Source organism: Sus scrofa, chromosome 13 (genome assembly GCF_000003025.6).
Source record: "Sus scrofa isolate TJ Tabasco breed Duroc chromosome 13, Sscrofa11.1, whole genome shotgun sequence".
Classification (NCBI taxonomy): domain Eukaryota; kingdom Metazoa; phylum Chordata; class Mammalia; order Artiodactyla; family Suidae; genus Sus; species Sus scrofa.
The window spans coordinates 113037341-113059018 of NC_010455.5; the positions used below are offsets into that span (position 1 = coordinate 113037341).

Genomic DNA, 21678 nt, shown 5'->3' on the forward strand with positions numbered 1-21678 from the left:
AAACTTGCCTTTTCATTGTTTTCTGGTCTGCCTGAAGGGATACATTCAAAATTAAGTGATACTTTCAGAACTAGTGAATGATGAATTACAATTAATATGAGCAAAAAAAAAAACACATTATAAGAGTAAGTCACATATTCTTTTTTTTTTTTTTTTTTTGTCTTTTGTCTTTTTAGGGCTGCACCCGGTGGCATATGGTAGTTTCCAGGCTAGGAGTCTAATCGGAGCTGTAGCTGCTGGCCTACACCACAGCCACAGCAACATCAGTTCCAACCTGCGTCTGCAACCTACACCACAGCTCATGACAGTGCTGGATCCTTAACCCATTGAGTGAGGCCAGGGACTGAACCCAAAACCTCATGGTTCCTAGTCAGATTCGTTTCCACTGTGCCATGCCAGGAACTCCCACATATTTTTTTTTTATTTCTTTTTAAATTGTGGCAAAATATACATGACTTAAAATTTTCCATTTTAACTATTTTGGGGTACACACTTCAGTGACATTAAAAACATTTCCTTTGCTGTGCAACCACTACCACCATCCATCTGCAGGATTTTTTTATTTTCTAGAACTAAAAATTTTAAGCCATAATTTCCAGTTCCCTTCTCCCCCCTCTCCTAGCAGCCATCTTCTTCCTTCTATCTCTGTGAGTTTACTCTAGGTCCCTCGTTTAAGAAAAATCACATACTATTTGTCCTTTTATGTCTGGCTTATTTCACTTAGCTTATTGCCTTCACATTTCAGTTACATTGTAACGTGTCAGAATTTCATTACTTTTTAAGGCTGAATAATATTCCATTGTTTCTTTCTTTCCATCTTCCTTCCTTCCTTCCTTCTTCCCTTCTTTCCTTTCTTTCTATCCCACATTTAGTTTATCCAATAGTGGGGCATTTGGGTTGTTTCTAGATTTTGGCTATTGTGAACAATGATCCTATCAGTTTGGCATACCAATATCTGTTGGAGCCACTGCTCTCAATTCTTTGGGGTATATACCCAGAAGTGGAATTTCTGTATGACGTGGTAAATGTATATTTAATTTTTGGAGGAACTGCTATATTGTTTTCTACATCAGCTACACCATTTTATATTCTTCAAACAATTCACAACATGAACCAAGTATTCTTACCTCTCTAATAGCTTATCAACTCTTTGGGGGAAACTGCCTTTTGATTCTCTTGTAGTTTTTTCTGCTAAAGCCCCACATAGTATTTACTGCCCACTAAATATATCACAAAGGCTAAAAACTAATAAGCAGTTATTGTTGGCTTATCTTCACTCAGTTGCAGCATATTTATGGTTGTCAACCCAAATTGTAATAATTTAGTATGGTGTACAGACTGGAAGTCAAATTTGATTCTGAAACAAATAGTAGTGACTTTAACCCATCACTGTTAAATTAGAACATTTCCAAAGCCAACATATGTGGCAGCATTTTTGTGTTAATATTGACTGCTTCTCCTGATGACTTTTAACCATTACCTATGTATCCTTAAATGCAATCATCAATCACTTTGAAAAATGTTGTAGTAGTCAAACATTACAGAAATCTGAAAAGTCTATTTTCAATTATCCTGGCAAGCTAAAGAGATAGTTATAGCTGCAGGAGTCAACATAATTATCATTTTCTTTTTCTCTTGGCTACAAGGAGGCTCAGAGATGAATTTAATATTCAATCTCAGTAACTATTTTTAATTTTAGTAACCTGATTGCCTGCATGCCTATTAAGATGAGGAACTGAGGAATCAGGAATCACAAATCATTTTGGGTGGCAAGTAATGTATGTATGTGTGTGTATATATAAAGAATGAATGGATCAATGATCCAACGAATACGTATAAATAAACTGAATCATATAGACATTTATTTCTAAAGTCTATGCTTTCTCTTGGTTACCAATTTTGGCTTATACTGGCCTGTATAGGCTTAAAAAGTGAAACAAGACTTCAGGACCAGCCTCACTTATTAGGCTTTGGGGTTTGGATTTCAGCATTTGTGTTCTTACACAATGTACAGTCCTGAAAAATGTAACAAGTTTACACTTTCATGTAAATACTTGTATATATCTTTTTTGTTCTTGTTTTGTTTATTTTTATTTTTAATTTTTTACTATAGTTGATCTACAATGTTCTGTCAATTTCTGCTGTACAGCAAAGTGACCCAGTTACACATAAACATATATTCTTTTCCTCTCATTACAGCAGAATCTCATTGCTTAATCCCTCAAATGCAGTAATTTGCATCTACCAACCCCCAACTCCCCAATCCATCCTACTCCCTCCTCCTCCTCCTTGGCAACCACAAGTCTGTTCTCCCTGTCCATGACTTTGTCTCTTGTCTATAGGGAACTGTATCCAGTCACTTGGATTTGTTATTCATAGACTTATTAATGATAGCCATTATGACCTGTGTGAGGTGTTACCTTGTTGTAGTTTTGATTTGCATTTCTCTAATAATTAGTGATGTTGAACATTTTTTCATGTGCCTGTTGGCCATCCATATGTCTTCTTTGGAAAAATGCCTATTCAGGACTTCTGCTCATTTTTCAATTGCTTGTTTTTTTGCTGTTGAGTTGTACCAGTTGTTTGTGTATTTTTAAGTCCTTGTCCATTGCATTGTTTGCAACTATTTTCTCCCATTCCATAGGTTGTCTTTTTGGTTTTTCTTTATGGTTTCCTTTGCTGTGCAAAAGCTTGTAAGTTTGATTAGGTCCCATTAGTTTATTTTTGTTTGTATTTCTATTGTCTTGCGAGACTCACCTAAGAAAACATTTATATGGTTGGTGTCAGAGAATGTTTTGCCTATGTTCTCTTCTAGGAGTTTTATGGTGTCTTGTCTTATGTTTAAGTATTTAAGCCATTTTGAGTTTAATTTTGTGCATGGTGTGAGGGTGCATTCTAGTTTCAATGATTTATATACAGTTGTCCACTTTTCCCAGCACCACTTGCTGAAGAGACTTTCTTTTTCCCATTTTATAGTCTTTCCTCCTTTGTCAAAGATTAGCCATCAGAGTTCCCCTCGTGGCCCAGCGGCTAACGAATCCGACTAGGAACCATGAGGTTGCGGGTTCGGTCCCTGCCCTCGCTCAGTGTGTTAACGATCCGGCGTTGCCGTGAGCTGTGGTGTAGGTCGCCGACGCGGCTCGGATCCCGCGTTGCTGTGGCTCTGGTGTAGGCCAGTGGCTATAGCTCCGATTCGACCGCCTAGCCTGGGAACCTCCAAATGCCGCGGGAAGCGGCCCAAGAAATAGCAAAAAGGCAAAAAAAAAAAAAAAAAAAAAAAAAAGATTAGCCATAGGTGTCTGGTACTTGTATATTTCTTAAAAAAATGACATTTAAACTAACAAATGTTTGGTGCTTGATTTAAGCATTAATCTTTCTTAATCTATGAATAAATAAAATGATATACAAAATGCATCAAGGACAAAATATAGTAATATCAATATAATTTTTGATATATTTTAGAAAATGAGATTCAAATTGTCACCATGAGAATGTACTAGGAAGAAAAAATATGACATAAAAATTGTTCTCTTTATAAAAAATTACTCCTTCCTATTTTTGATTAAATAAATGAATTGAGGGAAATTTATACATTAGGTTGTAATATATCTTAGTTGTAAATAATGATAATGAAGTACATATCAATCACTGAATCCTGTCATCTTTATGAGTTTTAGTTCAACTCACATAATTTATACTTCCTTCAAAATGGGCTCATAAATCTTCAGAGATTTTTTTTCAACATCTACTATTTATATAAGGATCTCTGACTATTATCAGTTTTAAGGAGTTTATTCATCCCTAAGGACAGTGGAAATGTCTTGAAAAGCAATTGCTTGGAAAGTGTTTGGAGCTTTGGGATCTGAAAAGACTTGGGTTGTAATTCTGTCTCTGCCATTCGCTTATCGGCTGTGAGGCAGTGATCAAGTTACTTAACCTTTCTTTAGCTTCATTTTCCTAAGTTGTAAACTAATGCTATAGTATGTATAGGCTTATGGCAAGGATTTAGTGACTTAATATGTAAAACCCTGCTTAGGATAGGCATTCAATACATGATAATATATAGTTAATAGAGATGAACATAATAAACTGCTTGCATTCTAATAATCCCTAGTTTTTAATGGTACATCTAATAGGGCTCTATCATAGTAAACTATGGAGAATATAAAAAGCACCTTTTTAATGTATAAAAATCACATATTCTTGAAGTTATGATCCTGCTTACCAAGACTCAGTAGGGATCCAGAGAAAAAAGTCCAAGAGATTTGTTGTTATATGAAACTAAAGGGTTCACTCTAGCAATGGATTTTGATCACATTAATAAAGTCCATTAAGTAAATGAAGTACCCCAGTGACATTTATGTATTCAGTAATGATAAAATTGGCCAAAGTGAAATCTATTTTTTTGCAGAGAAATATATTGATATATGTCAGCATAGTATTTTTGCATAATGTTTGTGGTGATATGCATGCAATACCAAACATCTTGAGCACAAGATACTAAGGATTTGAAATTGGGTAACTTCACCATTATTAGGCAGGAGAAATAAAGACAGCAAGTAAGAGATGTGGCCTGTGAAAGAGGAAAACACACAACTGGAATTTTCATCTATATGTTGTGAATAGAATGATGTTTTGAAGCCGTATTCAGAAATAGAAAGTTCCAGTTTTCCAAACTGAATATACATTCAAGGGAGACTTTGAAAAAAAACAATAGCAATAAAGTGTATAAAATATATTTAAAATTAAGAAGTTTTATTATAAAAATTTAGGTAAGAGTGAGATTTAGATTTTAATTCTATGATGCCTTTGTTATAGAATAACTCTAAGCATGGGTGATTTTCTTTAACACACTTTACCACTCAATGTATTTAAGGTTTATTATTACTGCTTTATGCTGAAAGAAAAATTTTATTGTACAGATAAGCTGGGAATAACCAATGAAAATATGATATATCCTGCCTGCTCTAAATCTTTTATTTCAATAAAATAGTTTGATCTTAATTTTTTAATAACATTTGATTAAATTATTTTTAGCAAAAATCAATTGAATAAAAATAACACCAAGTCTGATGACATATTCTCTACTTACATTCTAATATTCACTAGTTTAATACCCAAGTCACTGTTAACATTTATAGTTTCTTTTCCTACCTATTAATCTAAGGAATTTAAATTTTGATTTGGAATATATTATAGTTTAAAGAGGATCACTATTTTACTTACTAGAACTTTAATAATGAAACAAAAATAATACTTTCTGTACATATGACCTTTAAAGTTCACAAAGCATTTTTATATGTAATCTTATTTCCTTCCCACAGTCACCCTGTGATGTGGCAGGGGATTACTTTCACAGTTTTATAGGTGATGAAATTGAGACTCCATGAGGATAAATTACTTGCTCAAGGCTTCTCTGTTAGTAATTATCAAAATTGAGACTTGGACTCATTATAAAACCTGGTTTGTGCAAAGCAGAGTTTGCAAAATCAGCTGCTTGCAGTGGCCTTGGAGTGAACAGAAATGGGTGAAGTTGACTGAGTACCAGACCCTGGGGAAAGATGTGGTTACCAGAAAGCACAAGTCCTGTTTGGAGGGAGCAACAGCATTGTGGTGTAACTGTGTTGTCTTGAGTAACTTTGGGTACAGGGTTGCCAGACATTCAGTTTCTTAAGAGGAGTTCAGAATCCAAATTTCTTGGGAAATGCTTTTGTTATAAATCTTGGCAACTAATTCAAAAGTTGAAAAAAACAATTATTCTAGTTGAGACAAATCCAAGAGCTGATGTCACTGACAATTTACAACTTGCAATGCATCCTTCATTCTTAAGTGGAAAGAATGTATGTGGATAACCTGATGATTCCTACAGCTGTAAGTGAAAGGGGGTAGAATTTTACCCTAAATCCCATTCTCTAGGATTGACCCAGCATTTGCGACTAAAGGAGGGGCTTAATGACAGTCTTTGTCATTTGATTTCCTTGATAGACTGTTTATTCTTTCTTTTGCTCCATCTGAAAGTGTTGTGTGCCAACTTCGTACCTGGTACTGTAATGCAAAGAGGAATATTACGTAGTAGTACTTTCCCTGGAGTCTCAGCCCAAAACTTTCTCGCCCTACAAAACACTTTAAATAAACAGGAGTTGTAAGCAAAATGGAAAGCTCCTTAGTGAAGGTGACATTTGCAAATATGTGTTTCCTATGTAAAATCATAGACCGTTTTGCCCAAAGGATAAAGGGCGCTATGTGAGTATGTAGATTCACATGTATGAGTAAGCAAAAATTTACACTAACATGTATTTCATAATTCCTACAACTCTTCCTCTTATAGGCAAACTTAAAATAAAAATGTTACATCATTTAAAAAAACTAGCCTCTAGTATAGTACTATCTTATTCCTACACGGATAAAACACTACTAGATGGAATTTTTTTTGGTCTTTTTTTTTTAGGGCCACATCCATGGCATATGGAGGTTCCCAGGATATAGGTTGAATAAGAGCTATAGCTGCCAACTTATGCCACAGACACAGCAACGTGGGTTCCAAACCATGTCTGTGACTTACACCACAGCTCACAGCAATGTTGGATCCTTAATCCACTGAGAAAGGCCAGGGATCCAACCCACGTTCCCATGGATACTAGTTGGGTTCATTAACTGCTGAGCCACTATGGGAACTCCATGGAACATTTGTACTTAACAGCAAACTGGATTTTCAAAATGTATTTGCTAACCATACTTTCAGAATTGTTTTCGTTTTTTGATGCTACGGTAGGCTTTCACACATATACTTTATCCAAAGATATATTTGTGGTTTGAAAATAGTAAAGAAGGAAATATATAATAGATTAAAGTTAAAATTGTGTGTATTTAATACTTGTTTGTATCTATGGAGATCACACATGTACATTCACACACACATGTGTGTATAGATGGAGACTGAGAGAGAGAGAAGGAGGGAGGTAGGGAAGGAGAAATATGATTTGATGAATTGCATGCACCAAGTCCAATAAAGAAAACCTGTGATTGTATTTCCCTGTTGCTCTTCTGTCACAGTTCAGAGCCTAATTTGATACATAGTCTTAGCAATGAGATTGGCATAATTGTACTTTTCTCCTCTTTAGTCCTTATTTTCTATATATAACAAAATATGTATATTGCTGTGTGCATCCTTATATGTAAAGGTATACAAATATAATCCTTATATGCCTTTAAATTGCATTCATATGTATACCAGACCTACATGTAGTTTTTAATTGCTCTGATTGCTTGAGTCTTGTTTTTAATACTTTGAGAAATCATACATATTTTTAGCAGAGATAGGCTAGAGGGACAGAGGGAAAGAATAGCAGAGAGAAAGAAATAAACTATCCCAAGATAGCTAAACACACACACACACACACACACACACACACACACACACACACACAGTTGTTTAGTGGAGTATAAACTACTCCAGTTTTTCTCAAGTGACAGAGAAAGCTCACTTACTGAAGATGATGTCTAGGTTCTACTTTTTTGGCACAAACAGGACATTGTTATAGATTGAATATTAACAACTTTTTATTCCTCTCTGGCAAGACATTATCCATTTCTATCTTATACATGGAAAGTGTTTTTGTACACTTTTGAGAATTAAAGATATGGTATAAAGCACATAGATGTAGGAAAATGTATAAATCCTCTATAATAAAGCTGATTCTTTCAGTGTAAACAGTCAGTCAGTAATAATAGCTATGATTTCAAACATTTTTAAACGTTTTTTTCTTCATTCAGTGCAGTGAACTGAACCTTCTGACAGGGATGGAATATGGTTCAGGGATTGGGAAGGGGAAAATAACTTTAATCCAAAGGTACCTTCTACTGCTAAGAGCCTGTTTGTATGTGTATCCTTTTCTTTGAAATTGCGGTGGGGGACTTTGAATGACTGTAGCATTGGTTCTCAAACAATATTCTTTAAGATGTTCCATGAAAATAATGATTAAATAAATGTGCAAAATTCTGTACACCTTTTTCCTCCCTTGGAATTTCATGGCTTATGGAAACATATTAAAGACTTTTAAAGAACCATTAGTGATTAAAATATGCCCACTGATAAGAAGCCTTTGAATTTAGTTTAACCTAAATGTGTGTTTCCCCACATTTTCACCCATTGGCCCTTTTTCTTCTGATAGCTGTGTCCCATCTCCTAGAACCAGTGCTCAAGAGAAAACACTATCTAAACATCAGTTTTGAAGATGTGGACTTTCTCTTAAGAAACTTTTTTTCTCTTTCAGTACAATTATAACCCAAAACAGGTAGTCATGGTCATAGCAGTCAACCGTTGTTGAAGAAACAATCATGTTATAGGACATGTGGGTAGAGAGTCTTAGTTATTTATAGAAGAATTTAACAATGCAAAATATGGGATGATATAAGCGGAAATGCCCTAGCGTACCACGCTGAAATGGTTATTGTTTCCTTTTCAGATATAGCCATTGACCAATTGTTTTATGCTGCTATATGAAAAAAGTTCCACATAAAAATAATTTATTTTGTTTAGCTTAACTCTTTTTTAAAACTTTTTTTCTGCATTTGGCTCCATTCACTTATTTCATCTTTGCTGGGAGAACAACTGATTAGGTTCTTTAATGAAATATTTGATATTCCCTTATTTTTTTTTCAGGAAAAAAAGGAAGAAATACTTCTCTATTCCATGTAACTTTTGGTCCTGAGTCCTGTTTTTATACCTTTTTTTTTTTAAACTTTGAGATTGTGCTGCCATTTAACACATTACTTTATAACTATTTTTTATGCAATTCGATATGTCCATATGGTGTCTTCGAACCAAAAATTTTCTGCTCCATTTTTATCAGTGCTGCTTAATGCCTGTTTTAGCTTCATTTAAGCTATTGGTCTTTAGAAAGTTAATAAGCTTCAAGTCCCCTTCTAAGAGATTAAACCCAAAAGCCTCTGGTCATGTTTCATTGTAATGGACCTTCCTGCTCACTCCCTACTAGGGAAGGAAGGTTGCCTATTCCTCACCTGCCTCTGTATAATCTGTTTCCCATGCAAATAAGGTCTGCAGCATGGGGATATAAAAACTGTTGTAAAAGTGAGGTGGGCTCTCTTTTTACCCATGCAGACACACACTCACTCTCTCTGAAAATGTACTTTTGCTTTAATAAATTTGTAAAATGTCCACCATTTTACTGCCTTGATACAGCAAGACAGGGACTGCAGAAACCATAATTCTATCAAGGGGACAACTTAGTTTTTTACAAAGTCTTTCTGAGGGGCGAAATAAGCCCTTGAGTGGATATGTGCAAACTGTAGTAAAGTCAGTTCTGCTCATGGGCAAATGATGGTAGGAAAAGACATTGAAAGAAAGTTGAAAAAAAATAGTCTTTGAGCATCTTATACTAATATTTCTTTGCACTCCTGTAGCATTCTTTAAAATCTGGTTACATAAATGCTTTCTCTCTGTTTTTTAATTAAAGCAATTAATTAGATCTTATCACTCCCATTGTTTGAGAGAAAAAACCTGGGACACTGATGTTAAATGATTTAAAAATATCAAGTGGTTAATAAAGGGACAGAACTCAGAAATATTTTTGTCTAACCTCCTGTTGGTGCTTCTTTCTAAAGTTCGGTTTTCATGTCCTTCAAATCATACCCAAAGCACATATTCTGTTTTCTAATCTCTGCCTATTAAATGTTTGAATTAGTGGCTCCTTCAGCCTCCTTTACTTTTAAATGAAATTTTAAACTAAACTTGTTCATTGAACTATAACACACATATATATGGAAAAGCAAACAAATCATATGTTTATATCTCAATGAAATTTTACAAAATGAACATGAGAAGATAATCCACCACCCAAATTAAGAAAAAAATGTATTACTAGCATCCCAGACATACCACCTATACCTATCTGTCACTAGCCCTCCCTAAAGATAACCCTTGTCTATGACTTCCATTTCAAGGATTTGTTTTCCCTTTTTGTAACTTTATACAAATAACATTATCTTTTATTTCTGGCTTATTTCATTCATGTTGTTTCATCTATGTTGATGTAGACAGTGAACCCAGAAATATGCACATATGTAAAGACCTTTAATTTATGGAAAAGACAACACTGAAGACCAGTGGAGAATGGATAGCTTTTTCTGTAAAGAATGCCAGATCAATTGAATATCCATATGGCAAAGATAAATTTTGTCTCCTCCCCTATACCATACACAAAAATCAATTCCAGATGGATTATAGTTCTAAAGGTGAATTGTAAAATGGCAAAAATTCTACAAATTAAGTATGTTAGTCTGGATCAGTTCAGAAGCAAACTCTAAAAGGAGATTAGAAGTACAAAAGAATTATTAAGAGTTCCTGTCGTGGTACAGCGGAAACCAATCCTACTTGGAACCATGAGGTTGTGGGTTCTATCCCTGGCCTTGCTCAGTGGGTTAAGGATCCGGCTTTGCCCTGAGCTGTGGTGTAGGTTGCAGACATGGCTTGGATCCTGCATTGCTGTTGCTCTGGTGTAGGCCAGCAGCTATAGCTCTGATTAGACCCTAACCTGGGAACCTTTATATGCCTCGGGTACTGCCCTATAAAAACAAACAAACAAACTAACTGACAAAGACCAAAGAATTATTAGTAGAGATACTTTGGCGGGAAAATGGGAAATTAGTCAGGAGAGGCTGTAGTACTATAACACTGATGACTTATTCAAAGAAGGAGAGAAGAAAGGCGAGTTGGGTGAGAAAGTATGAAACTATAGTGCCACTATAAGGAAGTTAAGCAAGGCTGATGCAGTCCTTCAGTCAATTCCCCTCATTAGCACAGTCTTATACCTTCCAGGACCAGGCCTGCTTAGCAACCTTGCCACATTCAGTCATTACCTGGGATTTGACTATGGCAAGTGTAGACTCTGAATATGGTGATAGATTTCAGAGTGTAACAGCTGGCGTTGCCAGTTATCTACAAAGTTGGACATTCATAGCGACTACAATGCCATGGGGGGATATTGTCATCATTTTGTGGCTGATAAAGATTTCTTAAAGATGATACATAAAACACCAAACATAAGGTGAAAAAAATATTGTAGTCAATTAAGAATTTTTGTAAAACAAAAGACATCATTAGGAAAGTGAGAAGGAAAAGCAGAGAATTTGAGAATATATTTTAATACATGTAGTCCACAAAAGACACATACATACATTGCAAATACTGAGAATTTCTACAAGTCAAAAAATACAACTCAATTGAAAAATGTGCAGAAGACTTGAGCAGAGAGTTTACAGAATAGAATGTTCAAATAGCCATATGATAAAGTATTTATTTGTGTTAGTTATCAAGGCAATGCAAATAAGAGCACATTGAAACACTACTATATAGCTACCATAATGATTACATTTTAAATACTCATAATAAAAATATGTTAGTAAGGATGTGGAGCAACCAGAACTTTCATATGCTGCTGATGGAATGTAAATCAATGAAACCAATTTGGCAATGTACGCTATATATGAACATACCTCTTTCTTAAGCTCCAATACATATATTCGCCCCCTAAATCATGTAAAGTTTACTCATGACAGTATTATTTCTAATAGCCCCAAATGTTCATCCATAGTAGAATGGATAAATTGTTGTACATTTATGCAATAGAATGCTCTATGTAATAAAAGTAATCAAGCACTTCTTTTACTTTTTTTATTCTGTTTATCATTTTTAGGCTATTGTTCACCATTGGCATGTGTTTATTGGTGTTCTTAAGTCAGTAGGGCAAGAATTGGTGTGGAGTAAATAAATGCAAGGATTTCTGACTTTCATGCTTTTACAATTTTGTAGGAAAGAAAAACATGTAAAATGCAATATGTTAAGTGCTGAGAAAGTTTTCTGTGATTTTAGGGTAGAAAATGATTTTCTTAGTGGTGGCATATGATTTCCTAGGGGAGGTAGCCTCTGAGCTGATTCTCGAATTCATAAGAGCATATCTGTGTATGAACATAGCAAAGTGGAACTTAAACTAGAGTTTAGGGAAATGTTGAATGAAAGTTTGACAAGTATTTGAAAACAGATATAGGAAGGCTTTTAATGTTATTAGCCAAACACTCAAATTTTAGATTGAGATATTAATATTAAGGAGGTATTGATTTATTATTATAAGATCAATAAATAAAAGTTGTGTTTTATTCTTTTCCCCTACTTCTACCTAATTTCATTGATACTTTAGGATTCTGAGTTTCTATGACTCTGAGAAATTCATCAAACATATACAAATGATTTTTTCTCACCTATTTCCAGGAAAGCAGCTACAGATTATCCCAAGATTTATTTTACCTAACCTTCCTCTCCTATGAAATCTGTAAGATATATGAGATCTAGAAAAAAAAAGGGAAATGATCCTGATATTTTAGTAAATATATCAAAAATGTGCATCTAAACAAAAGTTTTCATAAATATTTGTGTGTCATAATATTTAGTAATATTATGGGATGGTATACTTTTCTGTGTTAGATATGAGGTTTATATCATTTATGTCCTTGACTAAATTCCTCTTGGCATCCAGAAGAAGAGAAAGTGGTCAGACCCCTTTATTTGCATTGTACTCTACTATGCTTTTGATACACTATGAAATACAGTTTCTCTAAAGTTAATAGACACCAGTGCCCAATGAATACCATCACAATAAGTGTTAGAAAGTATCACAAGCTGAAGTAAAAATGTATAAAGAAAGTTTAACTTTTCAATGCTGTTTGTTATTTCCAGATTTTTTAATCAAGATTAATCAGAGATTATGATAATGAAATCAATGACCATCCTAAAATTAATTAAGACTCTTGTTGTCTGGTAATGAATTGGAAAGGGCTAACTTGGCCCCACAAGAATGGTTTCTTTTTCTCCAGTGCTATAATATTCTTAAGAAAAAGCTAGCAGAAACCTGACAGATATATGAGATCTGGAAAAAAAAAAATAAAGGTAATTAGCCTGTTATTTTAGTATGTCAAAAATGTGCATCTAAACAAAAGTTTTCCTTTAAAAAATTCAAATTGAGAAGCTGCTCCTATGTTGTTCTATTGTTCCCATGGCACGAACTTTCTGATTGAACCAACTCACTTTTGAATTGATTCCAGTACCAGTTTATGAGTCTTGTAGTAAAATTGCTCATTTTATGTTTCTATCTTCACTTTACTTTTGGCCAAACTGGTATTAACATTAATTGACTGTATGCATACTATTTTTTTAAATCCAAAATTAATGAGATATAAAAGGAATTCATGGTATCTGTAAAGACATTGTAAAATAGCGATAACAAAATCTAAGTTTTTAGATTCTTGTATAAATATTTAGAACAGGAACAACAGTCATTTGTGTTGTTGTTAGAGAATCATTATATTTGCCTTAGAATGCCACCTTAACCTGGAAAAATCTCAGTAGGTATCCTGTCAAAGATGATCTTGAAATTTTCTCACATGATTCTAAAGAAGATCCTGAAGATATTACATGGTAAAAAGTTAATGATGAAGTGCTTTGATAAATAGCAAATAATCATAAATATTAACTGTTGAGTTACATGTCTCTGAACATTTTTCCAATTATTAAAATGTCAATGACTTTCAAATAAAAATTAACTATAACCTTAATATAAATTGAAAAATAGGAGTTCCCATCGTGGCACAGTGGAAACGAATCCAACTAGGAACCGTGAGGTTGCGGGTTTGAACCCTGGCCTTGCTCGGTGGGTTGAGGATCCAGCGTTGCCGTGAGCTGTGGTGTAGGTCGTAGACGTGGCTCGGATCTGGTGTTGCTGTGGCTCTGGAGTATAACAGCAGCAAAAGCTCTGATTGGACCCCCGGCCTAGCAACCTCCATGTGCCACAGGTACAGCCCTAAAAAGACCAAAAACAAACAAACAAAAAATTGAAAAGAGAATAATCCCAATAATATAATGTAAGTCGCTTTATACTGAAAACATACTTTATATGTTCAGCTGCTGAACTGGTATCATTACCAAATGAGGAGGATATTTATTTTTCTTTTGAGGGCTGCACCTGTGGCATACGGAGCTAGAGGTTGAATGGGAGTTGCAGCTGCAAGCCTATGCCACAGCAACAGCAACACCAGATCTGAGCTGCCTCTGTGACATATGCCACACCTTGCAGCAACCCTGCATCCTTAACCCACTGAGTGAGGCCAGGGATTGAACCCACATCCTCAGGGACATCATGTCAAATTCTTAATCTGCTGAGCCACAACGGAAACTCCAAGAAGAATTTTAAACTGTATTTTGTCAGTATTAGAATATAAATTGTATACAACATATCTTGATATCTCAGAAATCAGAATGTGCCCTGCTATCAAGAATGTCTTAAAATCACCAGCATCCAGGCAAGGATGGCAAAGTGGTTGTTATTGCCTAAGTGTGCACAAACTTGTTAAGCTCTTCATACGATCATCATTTCGACTGTTATGTATATTAGTGGTACTTTACAAATGTTGAGTTTAACTGTTATTTCAAATGTCCTCATAAATATTACATAACTATTTCAATTTGGCATTGAAATGAAAAGTGATTGTGTGTACAGAAAGGCATGGTAAAACAAAACTGTGTGTACATTTTATGTCAATGAAGCAAATATTCATCATTGGAGGAAGAATTACAACCTCATATTTTCCTGCAAAGTGACAGTCTAGTACTTTATATGGACCAAGAAAGAAGAATACCCTAAAGTAGAAAAGGTCTGCTATATTTTGTTACTGAGATTTGTGTAAAGAGGGTGGCCATCATGCACAGAGAAACAGTATTTAAATCAAATCTCTCAGAATATGTATATGCAATTTCAAAGCAGTCTATAATGCCCGATTGATGTATTGTACAGGTAGTTGAATTTATTTTAACAAACTTCCTACTAACTTTCAACAGAAGCTGCTTAACTTCTAACACAATGTGATTCTGCTGAGAAAGAAGGAACATATAAGTATCATCGAATAGGGAAACAGCACCAAAACTCATAGAATTGGTCTTATCTACTTGGAAGTAAATCCTGGAGTCAAAAATGGAGCACTCTTTTAAGAAATGCTGTATCACCATTGCTTTGTGTCATGGTTTCATTACAGTTATTTTTCATTCTTGTATTGGTACATAAGAAATGGTGTATCTGTGATGGGTTGCATCTTGCATTATGAAGAATAATAACAAAATTATTGACAGAGCAGTGTAAACCAAGTATACTTTAATAAAAAAATTGAAAAATAAAAATAACAACAAAATTATAAATGCAGTTATAAGGTAACATTGCCCTGTTATAAGGCTCCATTATTATCTTTCAGTTTTTACATTTTTTGCCTTTTTCTTATGTTGAAGTTGTAATAATCACAGACCTCTTTCTTTCCCCCTTTTTACTAAACTTTTTTATGTATACTTACTTGTATTGATTTCTCAAAAACTATAGGTAAAAGTAGTGATTAATTCTAATATATTGCTTCTCCTTAACTGGGCCACATATGATCCTTGCCAAATTTATATGTATGTACATGCCTGTAGGCCAGGTTTCTACAGTTTTAATCATATTCTCAAAAGGGATTATCTAAGAAATATTAATAACCATTGTTAGGGTAATACATGCAAAAAAGAATATGATCCTTAACAAATATTCCTTTATACCTTTGATTTGTATATTTAAATTTAAATTTGAAATTGATCCAGTCTTTAGTTCTTAGGAATAGTTATAATAACACAAAAAGAAATGAAACTGGAAGAGAAGGATTAGGCAAAAAAGGATAATGGCTAAAGGAATCTTTGTGCCTTTTTGTTGAGGTGACTTCATTTTAGTGAAGATATGTTCTACAGTTTTCAAATTGATTGTTTTTTATTACGAGGGGTTTTTGTGGGGGGTAAGGTAATTACTGTAAGGCTTTCGATGCAATAGTTTCCTACAGATCATATTTTCTGTATAGGTGTGTTGTTAAAGTAATAAAAAACATTTTTTCACCCAAGTAAATAGCTTTATTTTTTGGTAATAAATGTAATTTATTTGAAACAAGTACTATTACAACTTGAAGTAATATATATCATCAAGCTGTACTGCCATTAAATTTGTATTATTTTCTTTAACATAAAAACAAAAAAGAACATGAACTTGTTCTCTGAATTTTCCAATATGACTATGTGTTTATGATGCTAAATTTTGTTTTCAATTTAAGTTGAAATCTAGTTCATATTTTTACTACATGTATTTGAAAGAAAGGAAAAGAGCTCATTCTTCAGAACCATTTTCCTCTCTGCCTTGCACTCTGTCCTGGAAGTTTCATCTCAATGGACTGCATCATCCAAACTCACTAGCCTTCTAACCTACTGGGTTCAGCCAGTGGGAGGCATAGGCACAAGTTCGGTGCGTGAGAAAAGAGAGAGGTCAAGATCTTATCTCTGTACCCCCACCTCCCGTTTTGTGGGCTGTATTTAACAGATGGAGGCAAACTCATCTGCCTGTGGTCACTTATACTGCCCTGTGGCTCATTTTCAACAGTTCCCACTCTTGCTAGGTTCCATTAATACTTCCCACTCCTCTTGACTCCTTTAAGACTCAGGGGCTTCCTGTTTCCCTTAGTCCTTGTTTGCAGATTTCCTTAGCCCTGCCTTCATCTCTCTTTAGTGTGTCCTCTGTTTATGTCTGGAATTCTGCTGGAAATAGCTAGTATTCAGTTTATGTTCTTTGAGACAGGATTTTGAAATCATTGTTAAGAATCTGAATGTACAGAATATAATAAACATTTTGGTAGTTCCCTTTGTGGCTCAGAGGTTAACGAACCCAACTAGGATCCATGAGGATGCAGGTTTTATCCCTGGCCTCGCTCAGTGGGTTGAGGATCTGGCGTTGCCGTGAGCTGTGGTGTAGGTCGCAGACGTGGCTTGGATCCGTCGTTGCTGAGGCTGTGGTGTAGGCTGGCAGCTGTAGCTCCAATTCAACCCCTAGCCTGGGAACCTCTATATGCTGTGTGTGTGGCCCTAAAAACCAAAACAAACAAACAAAATTTTTGATTTAAAAAATGAGAGAATGTCTACCATAAGTTATGGGCCATTAGAAATATAGTATGTAGTATGTGGCTATTTTTCTAGATTATTTCCAATTTTATAATCAAATATATATTTATTATAGAAAAATGTGATTTTATCATTTTCAAAAGAGATTAATAAAAGGAAAATTTATTTAAATGATTACATTTTTGAATTTGGTTAAGCTATTAGTCAGATGCCTGAAATTCCTCCATGTTTTTTACTATTCTTTGTGACTGACAGAATGCAATTTTCACTGAATAAAGTTAACTTATTCAGTGTTAATATATGCATTAAGTTTTTTTATTTTCCTCACAGAATTTTAAGACACTTTATGATTGGTCATTTTTTAGATTGGAAAGTTGTTATTATTTGTAGTCACTACATATGGAAAGTTGTCAACAAGATATACAAAGTGATTTGTTTAAAATCATAATATTTGTTAAGATTTTGTACATTGGTTCTGAATATCAGTTTGGAAAGATCTTTATTCCCATTTTAACAATATGCTGTATCTCTGAGGATATGAAAGAATGATTCATCAAAAATGTCATATATAATTTTAGTAGGTAATTATTGGATAATTTTTATTCTTTCTCCCTTCATCATGAGAAATTCTTCTGCAATGAATAGTCATTTCCCTCTGCACAGTTCTGATAAGAAGAAAACACACTGTACTTTTTTAATACACAAGAGAGGAGCCCCTCTTGTGGCTCGATGGTAACAAAACTGACTAGTATCTGTGAGAATGAGGGTTCAATCCCTGGCCTTGCTCAGTGAGTAAAGGATCCGGCATTGCCATGGGCTGTTGTGTAGCCTGCAAATGCAGCTCGGATATCATCCTGTGTTTCTGTGGCTGTTGTGTAGGCCAGCAGCTATAGCTCTGATTTGACCCCTAGCCTGGGAATTTTCATATGCTGTGGGTGCAGCCCTAAAAAGACAAAAAAAAAAAAAAAATACACAAGAGGAATGTAATTTTTGCCTTATTTCTAAAGCTAAGAAAGTGTATTAATTTTTGTAATAATATTCTATGCTAAATAAAAAGCCATTGATCTAGAGACTTTTCAGCAAATATAATTGATTTATCTTAAAATTTTTTGAGCATATAATTTCTTTTGAGTTATTAATAGGAAAGCATTATTTAGAATTGTCAGGAAAATCAATATTGAGACATATACTGAGTAAAATTGGTATATCATTATTGATTATTATTTGATGGGGAAAAGTGTAGCCTTTACATGTGTAGAAATCTCAGTCTGAATTAAGTATGCTTAAATGGAAAGATTCAGCTTCATTAAGATATTTGGCACCTAGATTGTTCATTTGTTTATAGTCAAAATTTACCTATAATTATTTTCTGAGGAAAGTCTAGGCCTTGTCTATAGTTATTTCCTCAGATAGCATTTTTTCAGGATGAGTATAGATTAAAAGTCTTAAATATCAACCCCAGAATTCAACATTGGCTGATGTTTCATCAATAACATGGAGTATTACTGGAAAATATTATAACTGAACTCATAATTGGCTAACTTTTGTGAATAGGTTATTTTTTGTAATTAATATTAAAGGATAATTAAAGAATATGCAGTTTTTTTAGTTCTTCTGGATTATAGATGCCAATTTACATTTTTCCTTTTTAATGTTTATTATTTGCTTTATAAGGATTAGTCTATATTAAAAATCACAAAGCACTCTCAATAATTTTTTTCTTTCAGCTTTACTGAGACATAATTGACATAGAACACTGTATAAGTTTAAGGTATACACCATAACAATTTTACTTACATACACTATAAAATGGTTACCACAATAAGTTCAGTGAACATCCGTCATCTCTGTATAGATACAGAGTTAAAGAAATAGAGAAAATGTTTTCTTTTCTTATGAGCACTCTCAAGATTTACTATCTTAGGAACTGTTATATATAACACTCATTAGTGTTAATTATATTTGTCATGTTGTACATTATATCTCTAGTACCTATTTGTCTTATAACTGGAAGTTTGTACCTTTTAACTGCCTTCATCCAATTTTCCCTCTCCTTTCCCTACCTCTGGTAACCACAAATATGAACTCTTTTTTTCTGAGAGTTTGTTTATTCGTTCTTGGTACACAATATAGTCATTCAATATTTCTATACATTTCAAGATGACCGTCAAAATAGTCTAAGTACCATCTGTCACCATACAAATATATTGCATAATTATTGACTGTATTCTCCACACTGCGTTTCATATCTGCAACTCATTCATTTTGCAAATGGAAGTTTGTGCCTAGTGTTGTACCTCATCTATTTCTCTCCTCTCCTTATCTCCCTCTCTGAAAACTACCTGTTTGTTCTGATCCTGTTTTCTTATTTATTTGTTTCATTTGTTTTATTTCTTAGATTCTACATGTAAGTGAAATCATATAGTATTTGTCTTTCCCTGACTTATTTTACTTAGCCTCTAGGTTCATCCATGTTGTCATAAATGGCAAGATTTCATTATTTTTATTGCTGAGTAATATTCAATTGTGTGTGTATATATACATATTCCCATCTTCTTTATCTTTTTATCTATTAAAAGATACTTGAGTTGCTTCCATACTTGGGTTACTTCCATATCCTGGCTATCATAAATAATACTACAGTGAATATAGGGGTTCATATTCTTTTCAAATTAGTATTTTTGTTTTATTTGGATAAATACTCAGGAGTGTAATTACTGGATTGTACAGTTATTCTATTTTTAGTTTTTTGAGGAATATCCATACTGTTTTCTGTGCCAGCTGCACCAATTTACTTTCCCACCAACAGTTCATGAGGGTTTCCTTTTCTCCACATTCTCACCAACACTTGTTATTTCTTGTCTTTTTGACTATAGCCATTCTGACAGGTATGAGAGATAGCTCATTGTGGTTTTAATTTTCATTTCCCTGATGATTAGTGATGTTGAGCATCTTTTGATATGTTGTTTAGCTATGTGTATGTCTTCTTTGAAAAATGATTTAAACTTTTGCTTAACTGATGCACTGAGGAACAGACATTTTCCAGTTAGTAGCTCTTTACTCTAGATTACTTAGAACTAGGAGAAACTCCACCTAGACAGAATATATATAAATGATGGAGAGCATGTGAACTTGCAAGTAGCCCTGATGTATCTTGGCGATGTTGGTATTTCTTCTCCCGCAAGTTGATAAGTAATGAAGACATAGTGATTAGGATGACAAGGCTAAGCCTCAGTCTCAGAGGAAGCCTCAGTGCTGTCATCTCTATTGTTGGGATAAAAATAAAACCAAATTACAGATTTATTTTGAAGATTAAAGAAGTTAATTTACCTAAAGTTTCTAGCATAGTACCTTATATATGGTAAACACGCAATATGTGCTATCAATTGTCATTGATATTTTAGAGCTAATGTTGCTTTAAGCTTTAGCTCAGATAAAGCTAGATTCTTTTTTCATTTTTTTATTTTTTAAAATTATAGTTACTTTATAATATTCTGTCTATTTCTTCTGTACAGCAAAGTGACCCAGTCATACATAAATATATTCTTTTTCTCACATTATCCTCCATCATGTTCCATCACATGTGACTAAATATAGTTCCCTGTGCTGTACAGCAGGATCTCATTGCTTAGCCACTCCATATGCAATAGTTTGTATCTACTAATCTCAAACTCCCAGTCCATCCTATTCCCTCCCTCTTCCCTTTGGCAACCACAAGTCTGTTCTCCATGTCCATGAGTTTTTTTTTCTTTTCTCTAGATAGGTTCATTTGTGCCATATATTAGATTCCAGATGTAAGTGATATCATATGGTATTTGTCTTTCTCTTTCTGATTTACTTCACTTAGCATGAGAATCTCTAGTTCTATCCATGTTGCTGCAAATGGCAGCATTTTGTTCTTTTTTATGGCTGAGTAGTACTCCATTGTGTATATGGACCATGTCTTATTAATCCGTTCATCCATTAATGGATATTTAGGTTGTTTCCAGATATTGTCTTGGCTAATGTGAATAGTGTGGCACTGAACACAGGGGTGCATGTAACTTTTTCAATAAAAGTTTTGTCTGGATGTATGTCCAAGAGTGGGATTGCTGGGTCATATGGTAGTTCTATGTATAGTTTTCTAAGGTATCTACATACTGTTTTCCATAGTGGTTGTATCAATTTACATCCCCACAAACAGTTAAAAAGGATACCCTTTTCTCCACACCCTCTCCAGCATTTGCTATTTGTAGAGTTATTAATGATGGCCATTCTGACTGATGTGAGGTGGTACCTCATAGTAGTTTTGATTTGCATTTCTCTAATAATAAGTGATGTTGAGCAATTTTTCATGTGCCTGTTGGCCATCTATATATCTTTGGAGAAATCTCTACTCAGCTCTTCTGCCCATTTCTCAATTGGGTTGTTGGCTTTTTTGCTGTTGTATAAATTGTTTGTATAATTTAGAGATTAAACTCTTCATGGTTGCATTGTTTGAAACTATTTTCTCCCATTCCATGGGTTTCCTTTGCTGTGCAAAAGTTTGTAAATTTGATTGGGTCCCATTGGTTTATTTTTGCTTTTATTTCTGTTGCCTTAGGAGACTGACCTAAGAAAACACTTGTATGGTTAATGTCAGAGAATATTTTGCCTGTTTTCTTCTGGGAGTTTTA

The 21678-nt window shown here is 34.1% G+C and overlaps 1 protein-coding gene across 6 annotated transcripts in view; it reads left to right on the plus strand.

Moving 5' to 3' along the window:
* The window catches only part of NAALADL2 (N-acetylated alpha-linked acidic dipeptidase like 2), a 1365504-nt gene that overhangs the window by 187230 nt on the left and 1156596 nt on the right, over window positions 1-21678 (plus strand). The window lies entirely within an intron of this gene.